The sequence below is a fragment of the Silurus meridionalis genome, chromosome 4 (assembly GCF_014805685.1).
Source record: "Silurus meridionalis isolate SWU-2019-XX chromosome 4, ASM1480568v1, whole genome shotgun sequence".
Lineage (NCBI taxonomy): Eukaryota > Metazoa > Chordata > Actinopteri > Siluriformes > Siluridae > Silurus > Silurus meridionalis.
The window spans coordinates 39,978,288-39,997,667 of NC_060887.1; positions in this window are offsets into that span (position 1 = coordinate 39,978,288).

The window sequence follows — 19,380 nt, forward strand, 5'->3', positions numbered from 1 at the left end:
ATATTTTATAATCAATGCGAGATTTGATTGGGAGCCAGTGTAGACTAATTAAAACATGGGTGATGTGGTCGTATTTCCTAGATCTAGTGAGGACCCTTGCTGCTGCATTCTGAACTAACTGAAGCTTATTTATGCACTACTCGCACACCCAGACAGTAAAGCGTTACAGTAGTCTAATCTAGAAGTAACAAAAGCATGAACTAGTTTTTCTGCATCCTGTAACGACATCATATTTCTAATTTTAGCAATATTTCTAAGGTGAAAGAAGGCGATCCTGGTGATATCATTCACGTGAGACTCAATGGAAAGACTCGGGTCAATAATCACACCAAGGTCTTTGACAGCCGTACACGCTGAAACAGAAACACCATCCAGAGATGCTACGTAATCGGAAAGTTTATTTCTAGCTGCATGTGGTCCTAGTAAAAGTACTTCCGTCTTATCTGAGTTGAGCAGAAGAAAGTTATTAAGCATCCACTGTCTAATGTCCTTTACACACTTCTCAACATTGTTAAGCTGATCTAGCTCATCTGGCTTTGCTGAAATATACAGCTGTGTGTCATCAGCATAGCAATGGAAGCGAATCCCATGTTTATGAATGATTATTCATTTTTTGCTACCGTGCTGAATAAAAATCTAGGATTATGTTTGTTATTGTCTATGAGGGTGGAGAAATATGCTGATCTAGCAGCACTAAGAGATTTTCTATAATTTAGGAGGCTCTCCTTCCATGCTATTTGAAATGCTGTTAATTTTGTTTGACGCCATTTACGTTTTAATTTTCGAGTGTTCTGTTTTAAGGTGCGCGTATGATCATTATACCACTGTGCTAATTTTTCTCCCTGATCATTTTGGTCTTACGGGGAGCTACATCATCTAGAGTGTAATGTAACGTTGTTTCTAGATGTTCAGTGGCCCAGTCGAGCTCTGCGGGGTCTGACGGAGATCTATCTAATATCGTAATTTCGGGAAGATTATTAATAAAACGCGCTGCTGTAGCTGACGTGAAAGTACGCTTAACACGGTAACGTGGTGAGGTAGAAATGCAATGACTTAGGCAAATTTTAAAAGAGATTAGATCATGGTCTGAAATAGCTTCAGACTGTGGAATTATGACTAAGTTTTTTATTTTTAATCCAAATGTTAACAACAAATTCGAGAGTGTGTCCACCACTATGAGTGGGTCCTATAACATTCTGATTAATTCCAACTGAATCTAGAATGGACACAACTGCTGCTCTTAAGGAGTCTTCCTGATTATCAAAATGAATATTAAAGTCACCAACAATTAATGCTTTGTGTAAAGAAGTAGCTAAATTTGTAATGAAATCTGCAAATTCTATCAGAAAACCAGAGTAGGGCTCTCGGGGTCTATAAATAATAATTAGTGGAATAAACTGTCTTGACCTGCTTTCGGACACTGAATATTTTATGTTGGTGTAAAGAACTTCAAATGTTTTACATTTGTGTTTAGTCTTTTGTGTGACGTTTAGATTATTATTATAAATAGCTGCGACTCCACCTCCTCTGCCATTTAGACGGGGTTGGTGTATGTAACTATACCCAGGAGGACTCGCCTCATTTAATGCTACATTCATTCGATTTAATCCACGTTTCTGTCAAACACATTATATTAAACTCTTGGTCCGTAATAATTTCGTTTATAGTCAGCGCTTTTGGCGTGAGAGATCTGATATTCAACAATCCTATTTTTAGATCAGAGGTGCTGGCTGTGCGTTCAGTCCTATTTAATTTAATGTTAATCAGGTTACTTAAACAGAGTTTCTGATAATTTCTATATTTTGGTTTTGCTCGGGGGACAGACACAGTCTCAATATGGTGGATCCTGAGTGACGACTCTGTGCAGCTAGCAGACGGTCGGTTTAGCCTGTCTGTCTGCTCCCTGGCCTTGGCTCTAGACAGTCACTTGTTAACTAGTGCTGTTCTGAGACTATGACCTATACTACAAGAAATGAGAGCAGCACCTTCCCGGGTGGGATGGACACCGCTTTGCCCTCAAAAATGCTCCAATTATTAATGAAGCCCACATTGTTTTTGGAGCACCACTCGGACATCCAGCAGTTCAGCGACCATAACCTGCTGTAGGCTACATCGCCACGTCGCATTGGGATGGGGCCAGAGCATACTACAGCATCGGACATTGCCTTCGCTAATTTACACACCTCTATAATATTACTCTTAGTAACCTCTGACTGTCGAAGGCGTATATCATTAGCTCCTGTGTGAAAAACTATCTTAGAGAACCTGTGCTTTCCTAAGAATCTAAGCTGACCTGCTATGTCCGGCGCCCTGGCTCCCGGTATACACATAACCTGTGCTGCTGGTGCCCCTAAAGGTCTAGCTAATTTCACGTGCCTCAGAATGGAGTCTCCTAAAACCAGAGCTCTTTCAGGTTTCTCAGTGGGTGCTTCACTGAGGAGAGCAAACCTGTTGGACACACGAAGCGGAGAGAAATGGTGCTCCCGTGGGCGAGCCTTAGCGTTAGCTTTGGCTTTGCGAGTATGCCGCCGAGTGTCACCCATTCGCCCCGCTGCGAGGGCTCTAATGCCGGAGTCGGGGGAATAGTACCTTCACCTAGGGCATCCAGACTTTCCCCTGCAGAACTTGGACTGCTCTCACACTCACTACTTCTCTCTAGACTCTGGATGCGCTCCTCTTATGCTAAGATCTTCTCCGTCAAAGAGCAAACTAGCTTACACTTCTCACAGATAAAATTATCGCTAACAACGGAGAAAGACTGACTAAACATGTCACACTTCACACACTGAGTGAACTGGATGTTCGCCATAATAGAGAAATTACGTACCTTAATGTGGTTACTGTAGTGTGTGTTCGTAGTTCTGGTGAATGTCCTTCACTCACTGCTTTCAAACCCTCAGACTTCTGTCTGACCTCATCCGTCAACCTGTCCATCACCACTGCAAACAGGAAAGGGCTCAGGGCCGATCCTTGGTGCAGTTCGACCTTCACCTTGAACCAGTCTGTCGTTCCTACTGCACACTTCACTGCTGTCACACTGTCCTCATACATGTCCTGTACCACCCTCACATACTTGTCTGACACACATGACTTCTTCATACAATACCACAACTCCTATTTTGGCACTCTGTCGTACGCTTTCTCTAAATCCACGAAATACACAATGCAATTCCTTCTGTCCTTCTCTATACTTCTCCATCTACATTCACAAAGCAAATAATGCGTCTGTGGTGCTCTTCCTCTGCATAAAACCATACTGCTGCTCACAGATGGTCATCTCTTCTTACAGCCTGGCTTCCACTTCTCTTTCCCATAACTTCATGGTGTGACTGATCAATTTAATTCCCCTGTAGTTACTGCAGGTCTGCACATCTTCCTTGTTCTTCGGTACCAGCACACTCCTTCTCCATTCCTCAGACCTCTTCTCACCTTCCAGAATCTTGTTAAACAATCTGGTCAAAAACTCCACTGCCATCTCTCCTAAACATCTCCACGCTTCTACCAGTATGTCATCTGGTCCAACCGACTTTCCACTCTCATCCTCTTAATTGCTGCTCTCACTTACTCCTTACTAATCCTATCCACTTCCTTCTTCACCAACTCCACACCACCCAACCTTCTGTCTCTCTCATTTTCCTCATTCATCAGCTGCTCAAAATACTCCCTCCACCTTCTCAACACACTCTTCTCACTAGTCAACAGATTTCCATCACCATCCTTTATTACTCTAACTTGCAACACATCCTTCCCAGCTCGGTCTCTCTGCTTGGCCAATCGGTACAAATCCTTTTCTCCATCCTTAGTGTCCAACCTCTCATATAGCTCCTCATATGCCTTTTCCTTGGCTTTTGCCACATCCGTCTTTACCTGCTGCCGTATCTCCTTGTACTCCTGCCTACTTTTCTCATCACTCTGTCGATCCCACTTCTGTTTTGCCAACCTCTTTCCCCTTATGCTCTCCTGCACTTCCTCATTCCACCACCCTGTCTTTTTGTCTACCTTTCTATTTTCAGATGTCACACCAAGTACTTTTCTAGCTGCCTCCCTCAACACTCCTGCAGTAGTTGCCCATTCATCTAGCACCTCTTCACCACCACAGAGCCCCTGTCTGACCTCTTCCCTGAACCTCACAATACACTCTTCCTCCTTCAGTTTCCACCATCTTATTCTTCTTTAGTCCTCACTCTCCTCCTCTTCTTCTTCGCCTCCACAACCATCCTACAGATCACCATATGATGCTGTCTAGCTACACTGTCCCCTGCCAACACCTTACAGTCTGCAATCTCCTTCAGGTTGCATCTTCTGCATAGCACTTAGTCCACCTGTGTGCACCTTCCCCCACTCTTATACGTCACCCTATGATCCTCCTTTTCTTAAAATAAGTGTTCACCACTGCCATTTCCATCCTTTTAGCAAAATCTACCACCATCTACCCTTCCACATTCCTCTCCATAAAACCATACCATCACCTCCTCATCACCTCTGTTCCCTTCACCTACATGACTATTAAAGTCTGCCCCAATCACCAATCGTTCTTTCCTAGGTACACCATCTACCACTTCATCTAATTCACTCCAGAATCTTTCCTTCTCCTCCATCTCAAAGCCAACTTGTGGAGCATAGGGATGATTTATCATTGTAAGAATTACAGAATGCCTCAACCCAGATTCCACCCCACGCTATATCAAATTAAGCTCATTTTTTCTTACATCATCACCCCTTTAACTTACACCTTCACGATCATCACCCTATCAGAAACTCTCTTCACCTCAATTACACTCTTACTGTACTATTTCCTCAGAATCACCCCTACACCATTTCTCTTTCCATTGACACCATAATAAAACAGTTTAAACCCACCTCCAATGTTCCTGGCTTTACTCCCTTTTCACTTGGTCTCCTGAACACACAACATATCTACCTTTCTTCTCTCCATCATATCAGCTATCTCTCTACCTTTACCAGTCATAGTACCAAATTTAAAGTACCAACCCTAACCTCCACTCTCCTACACTGCTCCTTTCCCTGCCGTCTCTGTAGATGTCTTCCTCCTCTCCTTCTCCTTTTTCGGCAAACAGTAGCCCAATTTCCACCGGTACCCTGTCGGCTAACGATACCTGTGGCGGTCGTTGTTAACCCGGGCCTCGACCGATCCAGTATGAAATTCTCATTTGTGATCCGCATATTTGATTTGGCACATGTTTTACGCTGGATGCCCTTCCTAACACAACCCTCCCCATTTACCCGGGCTTGGGACCGGCACTAAGAGTGCACTGGCTTGTGCATCCATAATGGCTGGGTTTGTGACTTGTTACATTAATAATAATAATAATTATAATAATAATGATGTAAGTAGTGCAGTTTTTATGCATGTTGTTTGTGTGTACTGCTTACAAACATTCAGCAAATACATTCGTTATACATTTTCCATTAAAAAAACAGTGATCGGAAATCGCTGCCTGAGACTTACAAATTTAGAATGATGTATAATTTGTCATGGTTTCTCTTCTCCCTGTTTGTTTAATCTATTGCTAAACATGAACACCTGAGAACAATGGGCTATTTGTTGCGCTCACGCAACAATGAAGCCTAAGAGGTAAAAACCTACGCAAATTGTACTCTGGCTCCCGCCTCCTTTTTTTGCCGCATGACAGAATAACGGACCGGACAACAAGAGCGAGAAAGAGAGAATTAAATTAGCGTTAGCTTGCCATGGATTCACAACCCGGCACTCTTTCCGACGCAGTCCACGACCTTACCGTCCCACTCCAAGCCATCTTCCCGCAGCCGCCGCCCGTCAGAAACCCCGCTCTCACTGGCAGTCCGATGGTGGCCTTGGTGGCGTTCCAAGCCCCGTGGTGAATTCCTACGCTCAATTCACCAACCACTATATGGCAGTGTTTTGCGCCAATTCCGGGGTTCTAACCACAGCCGATCAGCTGCTCAGCTTACGTCAGGGAGCTGATAATATCACCGACTGTAGTCTCCGGTTTTGCACTCTGGCGGCATCTAGTGGCTGGAACGAGAACGGTGCTCCTGAGCGTATATAGACTGGGGCTCGCTCCAGATATTAAACATGCAATGGCGGTTCATTAGGACAGTGTGGGTTTGGAGGCTTTCATACAGAAACCCATCAGGCTTTCCCAGTGCCTTGCTGATTGCCATCCAACCTCACGCCACACAAACAGCATGCCTAGATCCACTAAAGCTCCAGAACCCGAGCCAATGCAACTCGGTTCGCAGAGGCTCTCCCGGATGTAGAGAAACAGCCGCCTAACCACCGGGAAGTGTCTATACTGTGGTAAACCAGATCACTCCATCACCAGATGCCCCACACTCCCTTCGCATCCTGCGTTGAGTACCGTTGAGTTCCCCAAAGACATCTCACCCTTGTCCAAGCTCACTGTAACTCTCCTAACCACAACTCTTTCTGTCTCGGTACTTGCTCTAGTCGACTCTGGTTCAGCAGGGAACGTCTTTAGGTTGCGAATTAAACCCTAGTTCCCCGAGGGAACAAGACGCTGCGTTGTAACGCTTTGGGAACGCCCCTGCGTTGTCCGCGCTCTACACCAAATGTGAAATCTGACCAATAGGGAAGTCGTGATGTCATCGGCAGGCGAAGACGCGTAAACCAGGAAGCTACAAATGGCTGCGAGATGTTAGAGACCCCAGCTTCTGCAAGAGAGAAGGCAAGGGAGTGTGGCACAAAGACGCAGCGTCTCCTTCCCTCTGGGAACTGGGGTTACATTCATAACCTAGAGACGTTCCATATTCGAGAACTTGAGCTGCGTCGTAACGCTTTGGGAACGGGTGTCCAATCACGCCACACTGACCAGACCCTGCCTAGTGTGTGAGGGCCTCAGCACCTGCACGTAGGGCAGAGGAGCCCGGAGTGGCTCTGAGGTCAAGGTCATAGAACCTGACACAGGTCAGCGGGGTGGAGCCAACCCGCAGCGTTACAGATGTCCCGGAATGACACTCCAGCGGACCAGGCCGTAGAGGCCGTCACACTCCACACTGCATCTATCTGCTTATTGGCCAGGAAGCCCTTCCTATTAGGACCATAGCAGACGAACAGCTGCTCCGACTTCCTCCATGGACTCGTCCTGAGGTCGCTCCTAGTTGGGGCTACGAACGGAGGAGGGCAGAATGATTGTAACATGACCAGTCATGTGGGAGCCATAGGCGCACCTTAGGTACGTACCCAGGTTTCATGTAGAGAAACGCTCTGGCCATGCCAGGGGCAAGCTCCAGGCGGGCCCACGGACAGAGCCTGCAGATCCCCAATCCTTTAGAGGGAGGAAATCGCCAAGAAGAATTCGTTCTTAACCGACACGAACCTAAGGGCCACCTCGGCCAAGGGCTCGAAGGGGGGGCTCAGATAGAGCCGCCAGCACAACTGCCAAGTCCCAGACAGCTCGCACCATGACATGAACAGTCGCCATCGTGCGGCGTACGACCTCGACTCCTCGTGGAGGGAGCTCTGAAATGGAGAAGGGTCTCTACTCCCTCGGTAGAGAGACCAGCTGCTACAAACTGTGCCCCCTCAGGGGCCAGAGCCACAGCTTCCACAACTCCGAGCGGTGGTGAACCAAGGTTCCGCCTGCCTTGGGCTCTGTAGAACCTCCACCATACCTGCTCCACCACCTCAGGGTGGAGTCGCCATTCCCCAGGCCTCGGCCATTGTCTTGACAGGGCGTCTGCTTTGACATTCAACTGTCCCGGGATGTAAACGGCTCTCAAAGAGAGGAGTTTGTCCTGGGACCACAAGAGGACCTCTCGTGCCAGTTTGTACAAGGGGCGAGACCGGAGGCCCCCCTAGTGGTTGATGTATGAGACCACCGCAGTATTGTCCATGCGGACCAACACATAGTGGTCCCTCAGGTCTGGTAGAAAGTGTTTCAACCCGCCATGCTAGGCCGAACGGGAGGACCCGATATTGGTAAGCTTCGTCCCCGAAAGCAAACCTCGGGAACTTTCTGTGTGTGGGATGGATGGAAATGTGGAAATATGCGTCCTTCAGATCTATCATGACAAACCAGTCCTCGGACATGATCTGAGTCATGACCTCTTTGAGGGTAAGCATCCTGAGCCTCATATATGAGCGGTTCAAGGAGCGAAGATCGTGAATGGGACACAACCCACTATCCTTCTTCGGAACAACAAAGTACGGGCTGTAGAAGTGCTCTGAAACACATCTTGTGGCAGAGTCAATGGCCTGGCCTCCTAGTGTTGCAGGGGAAGGACGAACACCACAGCGTGACGTGTACACCGACCCCCCGACTGTAGATTGTCAGGATCTACGCACCACTGCCTGTTTGTTTGAGCAAGGTTGAACCTCAGGTCAGCCTGCTCCTTCTTGGACTTAGAGCCTGGGGCCCTTAGGCCCTGCCCGCACAGATTGGGTGGCAACACTCTGTTTTGGGGCTTTGTGGTGACCGGGCTGGGGCTGCCCCACCAGATTGGCGAGGGAGGTACTGCTAAAATCCAGCCGACTGCTTTTTAGACTCCTGGAACCTGTTCATGTCCGCCATCACAGAGTCACCAAACATGCCAGGAGTCGTCATCGGTGCGTTCATTTACATTTACTTTTGCAGCATTTAGCAGATGCCCTTATCCAGAGCGACGTACAAAAGTGCTTTAAATCTCTAGTAATGAATAAATCTACACTGGTACGCAAGATTACAAACTCAATATAAATATAACTCGAATTCTACAAACTTGGAAAGTGGTAATTTAGGTATTTCAGGAAGAGGTAGGTCTTCAGTCGTCGCTTAAAGATAATCAGGGACTCTGCTGTACAGACGTCTAGGGGAAGTTCATTCCACCACCTCGGTGCCAGAACAGCGAAGAGGCTTGAATTATACTTACCTCTCATTCTGAAAGAAGGTGGTACCAGTCGAGCAGTGCTGGAGGATCTCAGACAGCGTGGTGCAGTGCGAGATGTGATGAGGTCACTGAGGTAAGATGGTGCTGGTCCATTTTTGGCCTTGTAGGCAAGCATCAGTGTTTTGAATCTGATACGTGCAGCTACTGGAAGCCAGTGAAGGGAGCGCAGCAGTGGGGTGGTGTGGGAAAACTTGGGCAGCTGCACGACAAGCATGCTGAGATCCGAGCGGAAGCTGTGGTATCTGATGGAGGGAAAGAAAAAATTAATTGTGGGACACCAGTGGTGAGTCTGCATGGGGCAGATGTGGATCCCCTCCATGTTACCTGGTATGAGCGACCTTCCAGGTAGGAAGCAAACCATTCCCATGTTGTTCCGCTGAAGGTAGTTGGTACATAACCAGATGTTAATGACCCGTTGATGATTGTGGAGATGAAGGGCAGGAGATCTTGCGTTATGGTCTGGAGCGTAGTTGAAGGGATTGGATCCAGAGGACAGGTGGTGGGATTGCAAGATCGGATGACTTGCAGTATCTCATCTTCTGTTAAGGTTGAGAAGGTTGACAGAGACATAGTGGATTGTTGGCTGTGTTGTGTAGTCATTGTTGGAGAGGAAGTGAAGGTCTGGCAGATTTTCTCAATCTTCTCATCATAGAAGGAGGCAAAGTCATTAGCAGTCAGGGAGGGTGGAGCAGGTGCAGCAGGGGGGTTTAGTAGAGAAAAGAAGATGTTGTGAAGCTTACGAGGATCTTGTGCAGAGGCCTCAAGCTTTTCCTTGTAGAAGGCAGTTTTGGCAGAAGTCACCTCCAAAGAAAATTTGGTCAGGAGTGCATTGTAAGATGAGAGGTCTACATCAAGTTGTGATTTTTTCCACTTCCTCTCTGCAGATCGGAGTTCTCGTCGATTGCTGCGCAAAACTTCTGACAGCCACGGTGTGGGACAAGAAGTCTACTTGGGTCTTGTTGTCAAGGGACAAAGGAGGTCCATGGTTGAGGAAAGAGATGAGAGGAAGGAGTCCGTAGCAACGTCTAAGGGTAGAGAGGAAAAGGAGACGGGGTCAGGAGTCAGGGGTCCTCAAGAGATGAAAGAGTAAATGAAGTTACAGAGGAGGAAGAGATAGAGTGAGGGTTAGGACAGATAAGAGAGACATGTAAATTATTTTTAGGTTGAATAGGAAGAGTGATTAAAAAGGAAACCAGGTGATGATCACAGATTGGAAGTGGAGTGGCAGTCATGTCTGTAGCTGGAGTAGGGCGGGTGAAAACCAGGTCCAGGACATTTCCTCCCTTGTTGGAGGGCAGCTGTTAAATGTCAAGGAGAAGGTATTCAGAAAAGGCAAGAGGCAAGATGACTTAAGTTTGTCGGATGGGAGGTTGAAGTCACCAAGAACTGTCAGAGGGATGCCGTCAGAGGGGAAAGTACTGAGGAGCGTGTCCCTCTCTTCTAGGAAGTCCCCAAGGGACCAGGAGGGCTGTAGATGACAATGATGAAAAGGTTGATTGGAGAGGTAACTGAAACTGCATGAAATTCAAACGAAGACATGGTTAAATGAGACAAAGGGAGAGGTGTGAAACACCATCTCCGTGATAAAAGTAGACCTGTACCACCACCTCTACCAGTTTCTCTTGGTGAGTGAGAGAAAGCATAGGCAGAAGACAGAGCAGCTGGTGTAGCAGTGTTCTGTGGGGATATCCAGGTCTCAGTAAGTGCCAGAAAGTCAAAGGTGTAGTGGGAAGCCAAGCCTGTAATAAAGTCAGCTTTCCTTACAGCAGACTGACAATTCCAGAGCCCACTTACCACCGCTGTTTGAGATTGAGACAACAGGGGAGGGTAGATGAGGTTACTGCCGATGTGACATCTGTTCTGTGGATAGGAACATCTGTGTCTGTAAGAGATGACTACAGAGATGGGTTTGAGGCACATTACTGATCTCCCAGTTTGAGATCAATGTTTTTTTTTTTTTAAAGTAAGAAAGAGTACAAATAAGACTTTCTAAATCACACTAAGAGTTACTGGCTTTAAGGGGGTTACCTACTTGTGGGGACTACCTACTACCGCTACAGACTATAGTCTGTGGCAGAGCACCTTCAATATAAGTGAGTAAGCCCTGCCCACAATTCACACCTCAAGTGAGACTGAAACTACTCTTGATTAATCACCTGACCAAACTAATAAGCACAGGCTTAGTAACACTGGGGCCTTTAGCGACGATGCTACACTAGGGGAGAGATAGCTAGCTAGCATCTCTTCCACACGTGGCATCACCCCGTAGCCTCCTTAACCCCAACCACGTTCCACTCCCAAACAAACAACGCACCGATCGTGCGTATCCTTCCCTGTAATGAAACGGGGACACAGATGAACGGTATTTTTGTTTGTCAGCCATCATTGGGCCCGAAACATAGCTTAACTGAACAAGCAGAAGCTGGCGTCTCTAACATCTCGCAGCTATTTGTAGCTTCCTGGTTTACGCAACGTTGCCCGCCAATGACGTCACGACTCGCCTATTGGTCAGATTTTACATGTGGTTCAGAGCGCGGACAACGCAGGGGTGTTCCCAAAGTGTTACGACACAGCTTGAGCTCCCGAATGGAGAACTTCATCTCACAAGCCTGCCTCGACCGACTTCTGCTTCCCCGAGAAAGGGGGTCCCACGAATTAGCAGTCCAAACTATCCAGGGACGTCCGCTGGGCTGGGGTTGGGTGAAGTACTGTGCACCTACAATCACCCTCCAAGTAGGGTTGTTTCACAGGGAGGAGATACGCTTTATGGTATTGGAGAACTCGATGGTCAGCGTGATCCTAGGGAGACCCTGGTTAACTCTACACGCTCCCAAGTGTTCCTGGAATCCCTGTGACATCCTGGAATGAATCCCCATTGCAAGGAGCAGTGCCTTTCTCAGCTCCCCTCGCGTCCTCATGGCAAGGTCACAGTGGGCGCCACCCAGGTGGAAGAGGCCATGACCACGACCCAGGTGGACATCCCCGAGGAATATCGGGTCTTTTCGGACGTGTTCTGTGCACAGGCCGTCACTCGGCTCCCCCCACATTGACCATGGGACTGCAGTATTGACTTACTCCCCAGAGCCAAGCTTCCAAAGGGCCGGGTTTATCCTCTGTCCGCTCCTGAACATCGGGCTATGGAGGAGTACATCCAGCAGGCTCTCCGTCAGGGTTTGATTACCCCTTCCTTTTCCCCTGCAGTGTCGAGCTTCTTCTTTGTCGGGAAGATAGACTGGGGCCTCTGGCAGCTCAACACTCAGATCGCACCGTGATGAGTACAGGGTCATGCCGTACGGGCTCACCATCTCACCATCATCATCACGTTCCATCGTCAGTTCATCCAGGGGTACAGCAAAACCACCGCTTCCCTCACCTCTCTTCTCTGAGGCAAGGAGAAAACCCTACACAATACACCCTGAACAATACAGCTCGTCCAGACTCGCTATTGGTGGCCGGGAATGCACCAGGAGGTTGCACACTATGTCCAGGGATGCCCCACCTGTGCAATCTCTAAGGTTCCACGCGGAGCTTTGAGAGCTCAACATCTAAACCTGTCGCTTATCCGAGATTTCTGTGCAATCCCCATAGACTGCTGTTTAGACCTACAGGGGTTAATTTAATAATTTATCAGCTCTCAGGCGTGGGGAGGTTGCATCGGATTCATCTCCTCCCTCGTGTATGCTGAAATCAGTACTGTTTAATGCGCACTCTTTCAACAACAAAGCTGTCATTTTATCTGACATTATCTTAGAACAAAAGCTGGACCTTGTCTGTTTAACTGAGACGTGGCACAAATAATCTAATGGTCTTTTTAATGAACTAACACCTGCTGGCTATGGACTATTTGACCTTCCGCATTTTTCTGGCATAGGTGGGGGTATTATTGTGTTACACAATCAACAGGTCAACATATGTCTGGTGGCTGCCCCCAAGTTTGACTCATTTGAGTGCCTTGTTTTGAGTGTTTCTGCCCCCCACTCTACTGCAGTGGCTACAGTCTACAGGCCTCCTAAGTCAAATAAAGACTTTTTAACTGAATTATCAGACCTTGTGATTTCCAATGGTTCCTTTGTGTCTCATTTGTCAACTTCTGATTTAGGTCTGTCTGATCACCGGGTCTTTTTTAAAATGGATTTACCCATCATGAACACTAATTCTTCTCGCATCATTAATTATCGCAAGTGGAGATCTATTGAGCCCACTGATTTTTCAGACTTTATTGACTCTTCTTTGAGTTGTGATTCTCTATCTGATGATCTGGATGATAACGTTACTATGCTGAACTCCATCCTCCTGTCTGGCCTGGACACATTGGCTCCCTTAAAGTCTGTTTCTTTTGCACGCTCTGCTCAGTGGTACAATGATGATCTGCGTACAATAAAGGCTTTATGTCGCAAAATGGAGCGTAGATGGCGCATTTCAGGTTTAACTGGAAATTCAGGCCTGGAAAGTCAGCTTACTTGAATATAAGGCTAAAATGGAGTCAGCCAGATCTGTGTATTTTTCTCAGATAATTGTCAATAATCAGAAAAATCCTAAACAACTGTTTCACCCAATCAATCAATCAATCATGCTTAAAAATCACAGCCTCTCTAATGTTTCAGCTTCAATTCACCAATGTAATATGTTTTAGGAGTTTTTTCATTGTTCAATCACATTGTTTACACTGCTTCCTCATCGTTAAGTGTGTCTGCATTCTCTGGTATTTGTCTCTCTAACTTTGCTGTTCATGACTCCCAGTCATTACGTAATGTGTTTTCAAAAATGAAAGCCTCAACTTCCAGAGTTGATCCGATACCATCTTGTCTTTTTAAATCTTGTTTTGATTCCCTCTCTCCTGTTGTTTTAAAAATTATCAATAACTCTCTGTATACTGGTGTTCTGCCAGCAGCACTTGAAACTGCTGCTGTCACTCCAGTACCAAAAACTAACAACATGAACTTTGATAATCCGAACAATTTTCGTCCCATCTCTAATCTTCCATTTCTTGCCAAAATTTTACAACAAACAGTGGCTTCTCAACTACTTTCGCATCTCTCTGCTAATGATCTTTTTGAGCCACTTCAGTCTGGTTCTTGTTAATGGCTTCTGATTCCGGCCATCTATCTATATTGATTCTTCTTGATCTTAGTGCCGCTTTTGACACTATAGATCACGCAATTTTGATTAACCGCTTAGAGACTATTTTTGGGGTTTCTGAATCTGCTTTAGAGTGGTTTAAGTCCTACCTTTCAGACCGTAAGCAGTTTGTTGTGATGGGTGATTGCAAGTCTAAGGTTGGTGTGGTGCAATCTGGTGTTCCTCAGGGATCGGTTTTGGGCCCATTACTTTTTAGTATTTATATTTATCCATTTAGCCAGCTTTTAAGATCACTTGGTCTTAACTATCACTTTAATTAGATTAGATTAGATTAGATTCAACTTTATTGTCATTACACATGTACAAGTACAATGCAACGAAATGCAGTTTGGGTCTAACCAGAGTGCAATAACAGCAAGTGCAGGATATATAGATTTAACATGAATTTACAGTTAAATAAAATAAAGACTATAAACAGTAATTAAAAGATGAATATGTACTAAATGTTGTATACAGATGAATATATGTTATATATGTAAAACACAATATACAGAGTAGTGTATATATATATGTACTATAAATATAAATATAATTACAGATGAGTATATATGTACTATGAACAATAATATACAGATGTATATATATATATATATATATATATATATATATATATATATATATATATATATATATATATATATAAATGTATTATGAACATGCTATACAGATGCCTATTACTATACACAGAGATTTACAGAAGGATGTAAGCAGTGGACATAATAATATTGCTATAGCTATAAACAGAGAACAGGTATATGTACAGTGGTGATAAGTTTATGGTGAGCAGCAATAAAAAGAGCAGTGTGCAAATGAGCAAGGTTTGTGTAAACAGTCCGTGCAACAACAAAGTGTGAGGTGAGAAATGATCAGTGTCTTGGTGAGCATAAGTTTTTGTTCAGAGAGTCCATTAGCAAAGAGTGTGAGGTGTGGGGGGAATGTAGTAGTGTATCAGTGAGTGTCAGAGTTCACTAAAGAGACAGCTCTAGGAAAAAAGCTGTTCTTTAGTCTGCTGGTCCTGGTCCGGAGGCACCTGAAACGCCTGCCAGAGGGCAGAAGAGTGAACAGTCTGTGGGCGGGATGAGAGGAGTCCTTAAGAATGCTGCGAGCTCGACGCAGACAGCGTTTCTTTTGGATGTCCTCCATGGCTGGGAGTGGAGTCCCTGTGATGCGCTGGGCAGTTTTCACCACCGCTGCAGTGCCTTACGCTCTGCAGCAGAGCAGCTCCACACCAGACTGTGACACAGCTGGTCAGGATGCTCTCTACTGCGCAGCGGTAGAAGTTCACCAGGATATCCGAGGAAAGCTGATTTTTTTTAAGTGTCCTCAGGAAAAAGAGACGCTGGTGAGCCTTCTTGACCAGGCTGGAGGTGTTGATGTTCCAAGACAGGTCTGCCGAGATGTGGATCCCCAGGAACTTGAAACTGGAGACACGCTCAACAGCCATCCGTTGATGTGGGTGGTGTCATGTGTACCTCTTGCCTCCTTCCTGAAGTCCACAATAAGCTCCTTTGTCTTGGAGGTGTTAAGGAGCAGGTTATTGTTGTTGCACCATGTGGCTAGGTGCTGGATCTCCTCCCTGTAGGCAGTCTCATCATTGTTGGTGATGAGACCAATCACGGTAGTGTCATCTGCAAACTTGATGATGGAGTTAGATCCATTCACAGGCCTGCAGTCGGAGGTGAAGAGGGAGTAGAGGAAGGGCTCAGCACACAGCCCTGTGGTACACCAGTGTTGAGTGTGATGGTGTTGGAGCAAATGGAGCCAGATCGAACCTGCTGGGGTCTTTTGGTCAGAAAGTCCATGACCCAGTTGCAGGTGGAGGTGTTCATGCCCAGATCTAGGAGTTTGCATATTAGCTTGGATGGAATGATGGTATTGAATGCTGAGCTGAAGTCAACAAACAGCATACGTGCATAGGTGTTCTTATTGTCCAAGTGTGTGAGCACAGAGTGCAATGCCATGGAAACTGCATCTTCTGTGCTTCTATTGCTTCGGTAGGCAAACTGGTGGGAGTCAAATGTGGTTGGCAGAGAGTCCTTCAGGTGTGCCAGGACCAGCCGCTCAAAGCACTTCATGACAATGGGTGTCAGTGCTACAGGGCGGTAGTCGTTCAGGCACGTTGGGTTAGAGTGTTTAGGCACTGGCACAATGGAGGTACATTTAAAGCAAGTGGGAACAGCTGCTTGGGCAAGAGACAGGTTGAAAATGTCAGTAAAGACCCCAGCGAGCTGCTCAGCACATGCCCTAAGTACGCGACCAGGGATGTTGTCTGGTCCAGCGGCTTTGTGAGCGCTGATCCGGCTCAGTGCATTGCAGACATCTGTGGAGGAGAGTTTGATTGGAGAGTGATCAGCCGAGAGTTTGAGCTTTGTGGCAGTTTCTTTGTTGTCTCTCTCAAAGCGAGCATAAAAGTCATTAAGCTCATTCAGAAAGAGGACATCAGTGGCAGCGGGGGTGGAGTGGGAGGATTTGTAATCACTGATGGCCTGGATGCCTTGCCACATGCGTCGAGGGTCAGAGTTAGAAAAATGCTCCTCTATCTTCAGCTTGTAGCAGTGCTTGGCCTCTTTGATGCCCCTCTTCAGGTTAGCTCTGGATGTGCTGTAGGCCTGAGCGTCACCTGACCTGAAGGCAGTAGTGCGTGCCTTCAGCAGGAGGCGCACCTCCTTGTTCATCCATGGCTTCTGATTAGGGTATGTAATGATCTGTTTCTGGGTAGTAACACTGTTTGTGGTGGAACTGATGTAATCCAGAACAGAGGAGGTGTAGCAGTCAATGTCTGTGTGAGAGTCACTGGTGGCCTGAGAAGCAAATGTACTCCAGTCTGTGTGTAGAAACCTTTCCAGAAGTGTGAAATCTGCGTCTGCGGGCCACACCTTGATGGTTCTCACTGATGGCTTTACCCGATTGATGAGGGGTGCATATTTGTGGGTAAGAAACAAAGAAAGGTGATCTGACCGTCCCAGGTGGGGAAGGGGGGTTGCAACGTAAGCTCCAGCCATGTTTGTGTATACATGGTCTAAAGTCTTGTTCCCTCTGGTGTGACATGAAACATGCTGATGAAATTTTGGAAGAACTGCCTTTAAGTTTGAGTGATTAAAATCTCCCGCAACAATAAACGCAGCTTCCGGGTGAACAGTCTGTTGTTTACTGATGGCCGCATAAAGTTCTTTCATAGCGAGCTTAGCATCAGCATCAGGGGGAATGTAAGCAGCAGTAATAATGGTGGAAGTGAACTCCCGCGGTAGATAAAACGGTCTACATTTAACCATGAGAAACTCCAGGTTAGCTGAACAATGACTCTCGACAATAACAGAGTTCGTGCACCAAGCTTTGTTGACATAAATGCACAGTCCACCGCCTCTGGTCTTACCGGAGCCATCTAATGTCCTATCCGCCCGGAGTGTGTGTCGTCCGCTAGCTCAATAGCGTTGTCCGGGATGCCGCTGTGTAGCCATGTTTCCGTGAAAATCATGACATTACAGTTCAAGTTTCATGCTGTGTGTGATGCTGAGTCGAATCTCCTCCATTTTGTTCACCAGCGACCGAACATTGGCGAGGAAGATGCTGGGTAAAGAGAGCCGGTGTGGTGTTAGCTTTAGCTTAGCTTTCACTCCACCACGCTTCCCCCGCCTTTGTTTACGATCTCGACGCCGCCTGCGAGCACTTCCGCCCGGCCGTGTAGAGTGAGCTGCCTCGGGTGCTCTGGTGATCTCAGGAAGGAGATGAAGGTTGTCCATAAAACTGTCAGGAAGTCGTAAACCAATATCCAAAAGCTCACGTCGGGTGTACGATGTATGTGCACAGCTGTTCTGCACGAACAGACCCGATATGAGCAACAGAAATACCGCAAAATTGCAGATTCTGGAGAGACCCTGAGCCTCGCGATGTGCTCGCGCCGCCATCTTGGGTCGTATGTGCCGATGACACTCAGATCTATATACATTCTAATCCTGATGTCAATATGCCTGTGTCTTTTCTCTCTCAAAGTTTTACTGAGATTAAGAAATGGATGTCTGAAAATTATCTTTGTCTGAACAGTGACAAGACCGAAGTGATGCTTATTGGTTCACCTCATCAGTTGTGTAAAGCAGAGTCTGTAAACTTAAGTTTGGATGGCTCTGCTTTACAATTCCAAACTAAACAAAAAAATTTGGGGGTGATATTTGACACCAATTTAACATTTGACCATCATGTTCGTAGCACTGTCAAAGCGTTGTTTCTTCATCTCAGAAACATTGCCAAATTATGTCCCATGTTGACTTTCTCTGTGGCTGAAAAGTTGATCAACACGTTTGTATTTTCACGTCTTGACTACTGTAATGCTTTGCTGGCTGGAGTTCCTAAAGCTACCCTAAGTAAATTACAGTTGGTACAAAATTCAGCTGCTAGAATTCTGACTGGGACCAGTGCAAGGGAACACATCACACCTATCCTGGAAAAATTGCACTGGCTTCCTGTTTTCGTATTGAGTTTAAAATTCTTATGCTCACTTATAAGGGCTGGAATAATTTGCCCCTCAATATTTGTGTGAGCTGTTAACCCCCTACACACCTTCACATGCTCTACGCTCCTCTAAAGCTGGTCTTCTAACTGCCCAAAGAACACAGCTAAAAACTGTGGGTGATCGTGCTTTTTCTTCTTTGGCTCCCAAACTGTGGAGTTCCCTGCCCTCAGGAATGCAGAATCCCTGGGTGTTTTTAAATCCCATCTTAAAACGTACTTTTTTTGGGTAGCTTTTATGTGACTTCTTTGTTTGTTATTATTGGGTTTTTATTTTTATATGGTTAGTTTTAGTGTCTGCAATTTTATGTGTATCTTTTAATTTCATCTTTTATGTCAAGCGCTTTGAGAAACTTCTTTTAACTTTGTAGGCTTCTGGGTTTCCTTAGCGCAACTAATAGCCAATTGTTCTCAGGTGTTAATGTTTAGCTATAGATTAAATAAATAGGGAGAAGAGTAACCATGACAAACTATACATCATTTTAAAGCGCTAAGTCTCAAGCAGCGATTTCAGATCACTGTTTTTCAATGGAAAACGTATAATGAATGTATTTGCTGAATTTGTGTAAGCAGTACACAACAACAACATGCATAAAAAAAACGCACTACTTACATTTATATTGTAATAACGAGTCACAAACACATCTACTGCTGCTAATCCCGGTTTATTAGGAAAGATAAGGGTCCAGTGAACAACATGCCGTAAAGCATTTCTGCTCCAAACAAACAATAGTGTTGTAATTTAGATGTTTATTCCTTTGTTTACGTCACAGAACTTTGTCTGGTGTTTGTGTTTATATATTTCCGAATAACTTTTACATAAAAAACAACATCTTGGTGGTAAACAAC